Source organism: Berghia stephanieae, chromosome 10 (genome assembly GCF_034508935.2).
Source record: "Berghia stephanieae isolate SIO BIC M18660-M18661 chromosome 10, UCSD_Bste_1.3, whole genome shotgun sequence".
NCBI lineage: Eukaryota > Metazoa > Mollusca > Gastropoda > Nudibranchia > Aeolidiidae > Berghia > Berghia stephanieae.
In genome coordinates, this window is record NC_088369.1 from 5,686,334 (window position 1) to 5,698,833 (window position 12,500).

Sequence of the window (12,500 nt, forward strand, 5' to 3'; positions counted from 1 at the left end):
TGAGCTTCTTAGCCAAGTGCATATTATCTATATAAAGGTCATATTTAAATACAATTTTCATTCATGTGATTATATATGTATTTAAGCTATTTTTAAAAATTTTCTAATAAAAAGATGAAAAAAAAAAATAAAAAATAATCAACAACAAAAACAAAAAACAAAAAACAAAAACAACCCCAACCCCCAAAAATAAAAAAAAGACAAAACAAACTCTCCCCTCCCCCTCAAAAAATAAAAATCACAACATAACAAAAAAATATATACTACTAGATGTATCTAAAGCGAGATGGAAATTATAATGTAAATTACAGGTTAGTGAGATAATATTCTTTACCATTGAACACGATCTATATAATTACTCTCCTATTCTTTTAATATTGTATTATAACAGTATCACCGTAACTTGTAATTTGGGAGACTGAAAAAAAAAAAATAGGTAAAAAAAATGAAAATTAAAAAAAATTAGTTTTAAAAACTGCATTATCTTATTAGAGACAAAGAAAAAGGAACACAAAGAGAAATAACCGTTACAAAATGAGAATAACAAAAATATTGTTATTATGTAACATTACATTCACGCCTATCTTTCGTAATAACTTTCTGGGCGGTTCCGCGAATAAAATGATGTTTGGAAAGTTTTTAATTGGTTGAAAATATGTATGTAGGTTACTATAATTTTTGAATGAGAAAAAGATAGGGGGAGAGATACTGAAAGTATTCATTGAAAACAACAAAACTAAACTATAAGAAGGAAAAAAGGGGGAGGAGGGGGGGGGGAAGGGGAGGAGAGAGAGAGAGAGAGAGAGAGAGAGAGAGAGAGAGAGAGAGAGAGCGAGAGAGAGAATGAGAGAGGGGGAGGGTAAACTCTCTCTCTTTCTTCCATCTCTTCCTCTCTCTCTCTCTCTCTCTATCTCTCTCTCTCTCATCTCTCTCACTATCTCTCTCTCTCTTTCTTCCATCTCTCTTATCTCACTTTCTCTCTCTTGTCTTCCATCTCGCCCTCTCTCACTCTCTCTCTCTCTCTCTCTCTCTCTCTCTCTCTCTCTCTCTCTCTCTCTCTCTCTCTCTCTCTCTCTCTCTCTCCATCACCCCCCTCCCCATTTTAAGTGTTTATATTTCTTCTTTTATCATACCGGTAGATATGTAAGCCGAGACAAACAAATGAAGACAATCTTCAATCGGATTAGATAGGAGCAATCCAAATGCATTATAAAACAATTATCCCAATGGAATAATTCATAATTGCCGTTCAATTAATTCTGCATCACTCTGGGGAACAGATAAATTAATTTTTAAAAAACCAAACAAAAAAAAATAAATAAAACAAAACAAAACAAAAACACGAATTTAAACATTTTTGCTAAAAAACTCTTCCTTCAAATATGGATTGATTACAATAACCCACATTTTGGCAAAATCTCTCAAACCTGAGGCTTCGCGATGTATGAAAGGTTTCAGTTTGTTTGGGATTTTTTTGAGGTTTGTATTTTTTTTTTTGTTTTGTTTTGTTTTTTTTTGTTTTGTTTTTTTTTTGTATTTTTTCTTCTGTTTTCTTTTTTAGGTTGTTTTTTTGTACCTTTTTTTTTTACGAGATTTGTGTTATTTTAATCAATCGATAATTGAAGGACGAGGTTTCTGGCCACAATTTTAAAGATGTGTTTTTGTTTGTTTTGTTTTGTTTTCCGAGTATAGTGGTACAGTTATCATAGCAACTATCTTGGCCTGCTGCTGATGTAAGAAAGTACGTAATTTGTAAACAAGAGTTGTCAACTTAAAAAAAAAGAAAATAACAACAGACGTGACCCTAGCCCCCCCCCCCCCCCCCCCCCCCCCCCCCCCCCCCCATCCCCTCCCCCAATTCTGTGAAGATAATAGAGTTTATCGAATATGCAGACAGAGAGAGAGAAAAATATAACAACTGGTTGATTTCAATTGGCATGATCCTATTTGCAGGTCTGATAACCCAAATTGTTATCATCTCATTCTTGTAATGGAAATACTCTCAAACTAACGCAAAATGCGCTCCATTACTAAGAACTTTTCTCCAGATTTAACAGATCCAGCTACCCAATTCAATGCTGGGTGGACAGGGAGGGCGGGGGTGGGGGTTGAGAAAAAAAATATTAGACTGATTGTTGCGTAGTTGCACACATATGTAATGGCTTGTGATCGTATAGTGGTGTTTTTGATAGATGGTAGTATTATCCTTTGCGTTGTGTTGTAGATGTTAATAATGACGAAAGAGTTCAAGGGCCGGTGGTGATAATTGAATGCACAATATCAAGACATTCAAATAAAAGTCCAGATTCCAAGTTTCATTTCTTACAGTTTTATTTGTTTGTGATAAATTCAAAATCCAAATCATGATAAATTCCAAATCCAAATCAAATAGCATGGTCATAATTCAATCAGTTTCATAAATTCCAAATCCGTAAAATCAGTCCACATGTAAAGTCAATTTTGCCTAAGTAACCATTTTCAATATACGTGGAATATTTCTAAGTCCGTAAAAGCAAATAAATGATGGTGAGCACAAAAGGTTTAATGTGTGCAGCTCATGGTCAAGTTGAATGCAGAATCAAAAGGTAGAATGATCCCCGTTTGATCAGACACACTGTTTTATATCCTATTGTAAACTGTCCCACAATTCCTTTCACCAAAGGTCAGTTTTACGCCTAAATAATCAAAGGTCGTACGCCTAAATAATCCGTACGCCCAAATAACAAATACGATACGCCCAAATAATATCGTACGCCTAAATGATGAATACCAACTATAATTTGATGCTATTATCCCCAATAACCAAGTAACACCGATCAAAGAAAGTAATTTTCTAGTACTCAATATAATGACCAATCCTTTAACTTTGGAACGTAAAACTGACCTAGACTACTCAATATAATGACCACGTTTAAACTGATATACAAGCACTGTGAACTCATTAAACCCACTTGCTATAAGCTAACTCTCTTACATACGCCCCTTTCTTAGAATTTAAATTGACTTTAAAACAATTTCAATTCAAAAAAAAATTACAGTGAGAGATTAAATATATATATGTAATGTCCAACTAAAATGTAATAAATAAATGTTAAAATGATAATACTTATACCAGTTAAATATTTAAAAACTTTAAACTTTAAATTCAAAAACACCAAAGTTGATTACAACATTCATATATATCAATTATAGGTTTTATACTATTACAACATTGATAAATTCACAAACATCAAATTTGATTACAACATCTAGTATATATATATATATATATATCGATTATAGATTTTTCTTTCTTTCAAATTACAACATCAACAGTAAGGTATCTATCATTTAAAAGTGATTAAAATTTAAATTTACCAACACGAAAGTTGATTAAACATTTATATATTTATCGATTATACTTTTTAAGGCATTACAACATTGACAGTAAGATATCAAGTAATTAAAAGTTCAAAGAAAAAATATCTTTTCACCTTAAATTCCATCTTCATAGCAATAAAAGTGTTTAATTCTCGTCATATCCCATCACACATAAATAGTATTGCGTGAAAAAGGATGGTTCAAATTCCATTTGTGATATACTCACGTTGTCTTATTCAATCTCAAATTCAACTCTTCACGACATGGGTGATAATCTCAGCTTCCATGTATGTCTACTCATTTACTGACATATCAAAACCAGTACCTTGTATATTCCCTTATATTGTATGATTCCATTTAAACACATTATTACATTAATTCCTACTTATAATATGTGGTACAAATAATGTATTATAGACATCTAGATCCATATACGAAGGATTACATTTCAATTAATAATAAAAAAATATTTAAAAATAAATCATAATAATAGCATTATCATCATTTTAAAATTCAAGTTGAAGTTATTATCATTCATTGTTCATTGTTGATGTTTCAATTTTTTAAGCTTTTTAAGTCATCAGGGTGTAGTTTACAACTACATTGATATCAAATTGTTCTTTGAGGTCATCCATCAGAGGTCACATTTCTCAGTAATCCGTTCGTTTTGAGAATGGTCATCCTGTAAAAATTGTCAGTAATTGTTATATTAAGTCATTGTCTCCATTTAGAATGAGTTTTCATGTAATGAAAAAAATATATCAACTATAAGAGTTGAGGTGATTGTATCTAGTCTACGTGTTGCATTGTTGTGTGTGTTGTGGTCACTGAATAGCCCAAGTGTCATAAATTCACTTTAATTATTGTTAATTAATTAAAAACTTTTTCCTCTGTAAATGTCTTCGAATTATCACCATAATGTCTTCACATTCAAATATTTAGTGTTTAATAAATAATCAGACATTAGTCTGTCCGACTTGTTCACATCACATATTTAGTGTTTAGTAAATAATCAGTCATTTGTCTGTCCGACTTATTCATATTTAGTACAGTGTAAATAACTAAATAAGTAAAATCTAACACAGTATGTGATTGTGGGCTGTTACTAAAGTGACCAACTTTTGTAATTAGTGTGTTGTATTTGTTCGAGTCTTTTGAATTTGGGACGAAAAAAGACTCTACAGGTAGCAAACGTATGCTTAACCTGTTGGGTTGTTTCTTGGTCTTGTGACGTCGCTGTAATCCATTCATCTCCGGCATCTGGGTCGATTCTCCTCGTTGATATTTGTGGTTGTCTTGTGTATACGTTGAGTCTCATTGTAGATGAAATTGTAAAAATTCAAGATTAACTGTGTGCGAGATCTTGAATTTAAATGAAGTTTGACTTATCCAGCAAGTCAAAAGAAAGTTGTGAACTCAGCCATGTGTTGACAAAGAGTTCGTGTGTAGTAGTCGACAGAGGTCGTGTGTTGTAATTGTCTGTGTTTGTTGATCGAGTTTTGATGAGGTGGCATGTGAGTACACACCAGGTAGATGATGTAATCTGTAGAGTACCGGTGGGTGACGTGAGTCCACACACCAGGTAGAGGATGTAACAATAACGTAGTCTAGTAGACTATGTAGTAGGGTCGAATAAGGTCAACAATATTTTCGTTATTTGAACGCAGGTTGTTGAATATCATACGATAATGATTCCAAGGAAATCGCTCATGTGGCGTTTTGCGATACTTTTTTTTGCATTGTCTTATATACATATATAGCCTTTATCTTTTATAATGATACTAAGACAGGCTTTATTATAATATTCAATGTTTATAAGTTGTAGATATGGGTGCTGCACACTTGTATATTGACATAAGTTTAAATTTGAATACGCTCACCACTGTATATGAAGGAAGTAGTATTGTTCACAATTGGACATCATTTTGTAAAAACAATCGTATCTTGAACGTTTATGTAATTATTGACATCGTACATCGTTGGGTATTGTTGTCGTAGAAGTAAATACAAGTAATCCAATTGTTCAATAAAGAATGTAAATATAAAAAGGTTCATGGAAGAAATCTGTGTTGATACAGATATTATTTTATGAATTCTGTCAAGTTTGTATAAGTTGAAAGGTACGATGTAATTGAGGTTGCTGTGTAGTTTGTAGTCTGTAGATTGTGTTGATTCTGGACGTATCAATGAATCAATGGCGTAGTGTTTGTCGAAATTGTTACTCCATTTCAAGGTATTCGTGGATAGACCAAAGGGATTAGGACATTTCCCGACCTCTGTTGTGGTTGAGTTTGAGTTGGCTCTGTCGTTGCCATCAGCGTTCCCGTTATGACTGATGTTTTCAAGTGTCCTCTTTCGTGATGACTGTATAATGTTTTAGTGTAAACACTACTTCTACCTTTGATTAACTCGAATTATTCCCCTTAGAAAATCCCTAATTTAATGAACTATGATCTTGTTTATTTTATCACTATTATTGGTGTTATCGTAGCACTTCCTACATTTCAATTTATTGCTGAATGATTACACACTTAAGATTTGACAATTGAACATAACTTCTTCTTCAACTCAGTTACAAATTTTATGATATAAATGTTAAATTCAAATCACGCAGTAAATATTGATTACAATTACAACAGCGAATCTATAGGAGAAAAATATGATAATCAAAATATTTGCAGAAACGATATACACTCTGGTCAATAAAAATTCAATGTTTCGCGCCTTTGCCCTCGGCTTATAAAAATATTCATATAACTCATTGCGACGTTATCTCGCGCCTCTTAATATAGCATTGATAATTGTGTGCGCTTTAACCACGCGCATCGTATTTATAAAAATTCTCCGCCTTCTGTATTATTTCATAATGTTAAACCATGCGCTTTAATCAAACGCAAAATAAAATATTCCCGAACACCTCATTCCTGCGTCTCGTAATTTAAACCGTGTGCACTTTAATTACCGCGTCTTACATCACTGCGCTTATTTACCCACTATGCATTTACAGCATTTTACCATATGGGTTACTTATAATTCGCTGATTCTTAACAAGTTAACCACTTGTGTCACAAATATTATCAGCTCACATGACATGATAATGCATTTTCAATATTTTGTTATTCTTCTGTAATAACATTTTAACTCCCATTACAAGACATCAGTCTTTCATAATAATGAATACTCCGGCATTTTATTTGTTCTCCGACTTTAAACCAAAAGTCCGTTATTCCGTTATTATGAGAATATGTCTCCTTTTAAAAATCACGATGAAACGCGTTTCAAAACAAAACTAAACAAAACAACGATTGACTCATAGTGACTCAACTTAATTTTCGGTGATAAAATCAAAATGTCTCATGTAATCTATTATAACGCCATTTCTCATTACAAATATATAATTAGCTCTGTTGTCGATTACTTGGCTGCGTTAACCACACATTTATTACCAAGAATACAAACAGATATAAAACTTTGCTCTTTGTCATGAACCCATGAATCTCAAAGAGTCAATATCAACCTACCAATTCATCCCTATTGACGGGAGAAAAATATAATCAATGATGTTGTAATATAACAATAAATACCATAAGACATTTTTCAATTATCAAAACTTATAATGTACGTGTTATTATTGCCATCGTCTTCTTGAGTCATTTTGACAGAAAATAAAACGTAACAACATTAAATAATGGACCAACTGTCTATGTAATTCCAACAGTAACATACAAAAATTGAAATAAAAATCGACACATCTTTGTTACTGATATTAACAAAACATTGCCATTAACGGTACAGATTAATATTCGAAGATTTGTTCCGAAACGCTTGATTGTAAGTAAACGCATTTTCATTTATTTTGAAAAATAAAACGCACTCAAATATTCATTTAAATTCTGCAATTTTTATTTTCATCTCTCCCTCTCTTCTTTTTAATTAAATAAAATACGTATAGCATCAATGCATTATTATTATTATTATTATTATTATTATTATTATTATTATTATTATTATTATTAATATTATTATTATTATTATTATTATTATTATTATTATTATTATTATTATTATTATTATTATTATTATTATTATTATTATTTTGCCGTTCTATAATATATTGTTTTCACTTTTTGAATATAATATATTGCCCTATATATCTATATTTTTAAAATTTCCTTTTCTATCTGTGACTCTTAATTTAAATATTATTTAGTATATTTATTTATTTTTTTAAATATCGTCTTTTGTCAGAATTTTAGGAATCATCTATAATTTCAATATTTTTTTTTCATATTTCAATACAAAATAATTCCACTACTTCACCTTCAAAATTGATATTCATTTTCTTTCCCAAATAAAACTATTTTCCTATTTGTTCACAATTTTTCACTTCAAAATTCGAGTCTCACAAAAACTTCAATAGATGTTAACACTGCAACAATATACATTTCTTGTGTATCCATGGTTCGGAATAATAACATCTTTACATCCTGGTATCACGCCACCAAATAACATATATAAGAATCCTGAGTCACGACACCAAATAAAATACATAATGTGGCGTTTTTGCACACATATGTAATGGCTTGTGATCGTATAGTGGTGTTTTTGATAGATGGTAGTATTATCCTTTGCGTTGTGTTGTAGATGTTAATAATGACGAAAGAGTTCAAGGGCCGGTGGTGATAATTGAATGCACAATATCAAGACATTCAAATAAAAGTCCAGATTCCAAGTTTCATTTCTTACAGTTTTATTTGTTTGTGATAAATTCAAAATCCAAATCATGATAAATTCCAAATCCAAATCAAATAGCATGGTCATAATTCAATCAGTTTCATAAATTCCAAATCCGTAAAATCAGTCCACATGTAAAGTCAATTTTGCCTAAGTAACCATTTTCAATATACGTGGAATATTTCTAAGTCCGTAAAAGCAAATAAATGATGGTGAGCACAAAAGGTTTAATGTGTGCAGCTCATGGTCAAGTTGAATGCAGAATCAAAAGGTAGAATGATCCCCGTTTGATCAGACACACTGTTTTATATCCTATTGTAAACTGTCCCACAATTCCTTTCACCAAAGGTCAGTTTTACGCCTAAATAATCAAAGGTCGTACGCCTAAATAATCCGTACGCCCAAATAACAAATACGATACGCCCAAATAATATCGTACGCCTAAATGATGAATACCAACTATAATTTGATGCTATTATCCCCAATAACCAAGTAACACCGATCAAAGAAAGTAATTTTCTAGTACTCAATATAATGACCAATCCTTTAACTTTGGAACGTAAAACTGACCTAGACTACTCAATATAATGACCACGTTTAACTGATATACAAGCACTGTGAACTCATTAAACCCACTTGCTATAAGCTAACTCTCTTACATGATCCGGGATTGATCTAGATCCCTTTTGATAGTGAAGCGAGTTCTCTACCAACTGAGCTATCGGGACAATGTTTTAATAAGCCCATAATTATTGCGTTCGTCTATCAGGCCAACTAATATGTGTAATCTCGCGTTCAAATAACGAAATATATGCTAAATATATCAAGGATAATATAATGATAGAATTCATGTTCTTTCAAACAAAGATACTTAAGAATTTCTGTAGTTAGAACCAAATATTGGTATTTTATTTCTACGGGTATCTTAATATTATCTAAGCCATTCTTTTTTCTTCACCTATAATTAATTGATGGTTCGCCGTTACAAAGCATTAACCAATCAGAATATTTCCTGCCATTTACCCCGTTTCGTCCCCTTGACAACTTATTTCCTGTATGAAAAGGCCACTTCCCTCCTAAAGACGCATAGTAACTGATTCTAAACTATGTGAACAAGGGAGACGACAATATCTCCATCATCACCCTTATGAAATACTTCTTCGACAAACATAAAAAGTGTAAAACCGTTCTAGCCAGTATGAAGTACAGATTTTCTTTGTTTAGAACCAACCTGCTGGTTGCTGGGCGGTCGTGACATCAGACTATTAAATCCTATTAGTGGGTATATTTCACAATAGTTAGACACATCGATAAAGGAATTGCATCGCAAAACCTGACGAAACGATGTATTGTTTTTTTCAATCATATGAGTTAAAATTGAGAGCGATGCTCAAGATCGGTGGGCTGTTTACTCCTGGTCATCAGTAACACACTTTATAGTCACATGTAACACCTACAAAAGACGTCTAACTTCTATGTCATGGCACAAGACCGAAGGGCTAGAGCTCAGGTGGTCGCTGGTTCGGATAAGTAAGTAAGTTAGTAAGTAAGTAAGTAAGTAAGTAAGTAAGTAAGTAAGTAAGTAAGTAAGTAAGTAAATAAGTAAATAAGTAAGTAAGTAAGTAAGTGAGTAAGTAAGTAAGTAAATAAGTAAGTAAATAAGTAAGTCAGTAAGTAAGTAAGTGAGTAAGTAAGTAAGTAAGTAAGTAAGTAAGTAAGTCAGTCAGTCAGTCAGTCAGTAAGTAAGTAAGTAAGTAAGTAAGTAAGTAAGTAAGTAAGTAAGTAAGTAAGTAAGTAAGTAAGTAAGTAAGTCAGTCAGTCAGTAAGTAAGTAAGTAAGTAAGTAAGTAAGTAAGTAAGTAAGTAAGTAAGTAAGTAAGTAAGTAAGTCAGTCAGTCAGTCAGTCAGTAAGTAAGTTTACTCCTGGTGAAAGGCATGTACTTAAGGTGGCTATGGGATTTTCGGTTCACGATCAGCGATTGATTTTCAGGGCCAAAATATACTTTATTTAAATTTTCGAGTCAAATATGAAACAACTTAAATAATTATTCGACTAGTTTTAATAAAATAGACCTCCTATACAATAACTGACGTAATTTTCAAAAGTGTATGCACTGTATGTTGATTGAAGAACTGAATGCTCATACTATAAGATAAAACGGAGAAAGTGATGAGATAATTTATAGAATGTGTTACCTTTTTTTTTCTCTTGTTTGGAGCGATGTATATTGATCTATCTTTGGAATGAAATCTGAAAAGAAAAAGACAGAAAATAGGATAATGCATTACACGAAGATATCAGGGGGAAAAAACATAGGTAAGGTGGTAGGTAGATAGATAGATAGATATATGGATAGATAGATAGATAGATAGATAGATAGATAGATAGATAGATAGATAGATAGATAGATAGATAGATAGATAGATAGATAGATAGATAGGAAGAGACCGGGAGAAAGAGAGGAACAAGAGAGATTAAGAGTGATAGAGAAAGACACACACACACACACACACACACAGAGAGAGAGAGAGAGAGAGAGAGAGAGAGAGAGAGAGAGAGAGAGAGAGGAGAGAGAGAGAGAGAGAAGAAAGAGAGAGAGAGAGAGAGAGAGAGAGAGAGAGAGAGAGAGAGAGGAGAGAGAGAGAGAGAGAGAGGAGTAGAAAATAGAGAGGGTATCGGGCAGAACGCTTGGAATTCGGCCACAAACAATAATACAACTATAGAACTGTTTTCCTTCTGTCTAAACTACACTGTGTATTTACGTAGGCTTGGAGGTCAATGGGAATCCCCAATATTCCTCTGAAAAATACCAAAGAATAAAACAGTTGAGATCATTTTGCCGCCAGCAGACAAAACACGTTTTTATTTCAATTCGATCCAAAAAAGAAGAAGAAAGAAGAAGAAGAAGAAGAAGAAGAAGAAGAAGAAGAAGAAGAAGAAGAAGAAGAAGAAGAAGAAGAAGAAGAAGAAGAAGAAGACGAAGACGAAGACGAAGAAGAAGAAGAAGAAGAAGAAGAAGAAGAAGAAGAAGAAGAAGAAGAAGAAGAAGAAGAAGAAGAAGAAGAAGAAGAAGAAGAAGAAGAAGAAAGAAGAAGAAGAAGAAGAAGAAGAAGAAGAAGAAGAAGAAAGAAGAGAAGAAGAAGAAGAAGAAGAAGAAGAAGAAGAAGAAGAAGAAGAAGAAGAAGAAGAAGAAGATAGAGAAGAAGAAGAAAAGAAAAAAACCCCAAAAAAATCGGTGTTTTTTTTCATTGAAATATTGATGGAATAAAACGTCCGTTATTTGTCAATAGCGACCGTTTTGGGGATAAAATTAACTAAGATGAACTAGATACATTTTAAGCTATCGATAAGATTGAAGTTTTAAAAAATGTTTTTTTGTCAAAGTTTAGCAGATCGGAGGAATCTTATATTTCGTAGTCATAATCCACTTGCCAATGTCGTTATAATGTGTAGATAACATGAAACAGGGCTGCCAGATGGCCACGTGCGTGGCCAATTTGGCCAAAAATGGCAACACAGAATCGTTTTATATTATTATTTTCAATTTTCTTATTCAATTTCTTTTCTTTTTCCCCCTCAAAAACAACTTTTTTTCCCCTAATCTAGCCGACTTTTTTTTCATTTAAAAAAAATTAATATTTTTTTAAATCAGAAAACCCGCTGAGTTTTTTTCAAGGCTTCGTAGTTCGAAATTAATTTTGGCCACGTGAGATTATTTTTGGCTACTTTTGAAGTCGAAATTGGGCACGAAGAACTCTCTCTCTCTGGTCAACGGTAGCCCTGATATGAATCATTCAAGGAAAGATAAAGCCACAGAAATATAGATAGAAACTAAGTTGACGTGTTTATTTTTGTCACCCGTTTTTATGAGTAATTCTCACTAAACCTTTTGAACCAGACTATACATAGTATGCTCTTGGCAAAGAAGCTGACAATATTGCCATCCGGAAATATAACGGACCAACACACAAAAGTATGTGTAACCTTAAACGTTTATAGTCGGGTTAATACAATTTAGTGAGAGTATATATATATATATATATATATATATATATATATATATAATATATATATATATATTATATATATATATATATATATATGAGTGTTGGTGGGTGCTTGTAGGTACAATGTTGGTTAGAGCTAATATAAAATATAAATAAAGTCACTCACATATTTTTGAATTTAAAAAAGCTGACATTGAGAGATCGACATGGAGATCATCGAAACATATGTATCGGCCAAAAACATGTGACTTTATAATACATATTATATATTCTTTTGCCTGGGCCCAGTGGGTAAACCAGTTATTTACTTAAAGTGATACTAGGCTACTAGAAGCTGTGGACTGTTAAGATCAGTAAACAAAAATGAATACAAAAGCTTGGAATAATAACATTTCGGGC

At 32.2% G+C, this 12,500-nt stretch overlaps 1 protein-coding gene across 5 annotated transcripts in view; it reads right to left on the reverse strand.

Annotated features, from left to right (window-relative positions):
- The window catches only part of LOC144956133 (thrombospondin-2-like), a 383,991-nt gene that overhangs the window by 51,382 nt on the left and 320,109 nt on the right, over positions 1-12,500 (reverse strand). For 2 of the 5 annotated variants that reach the window (XR_013641884.1, XM_078886508.1), the window contains exon 2: positions 10,290-10,344. The exons of the other annotated variants lie outside the window; for them this stretch is intronic. The gene's annotated coding sequence lies outside the window, so the exon portion shown is untranslated. The remainder of the gene's footprint in view (positions 1-10,289; positions 10,345-12,500) is intronic. 5 annotated transcript variants of the gene reach the window in all.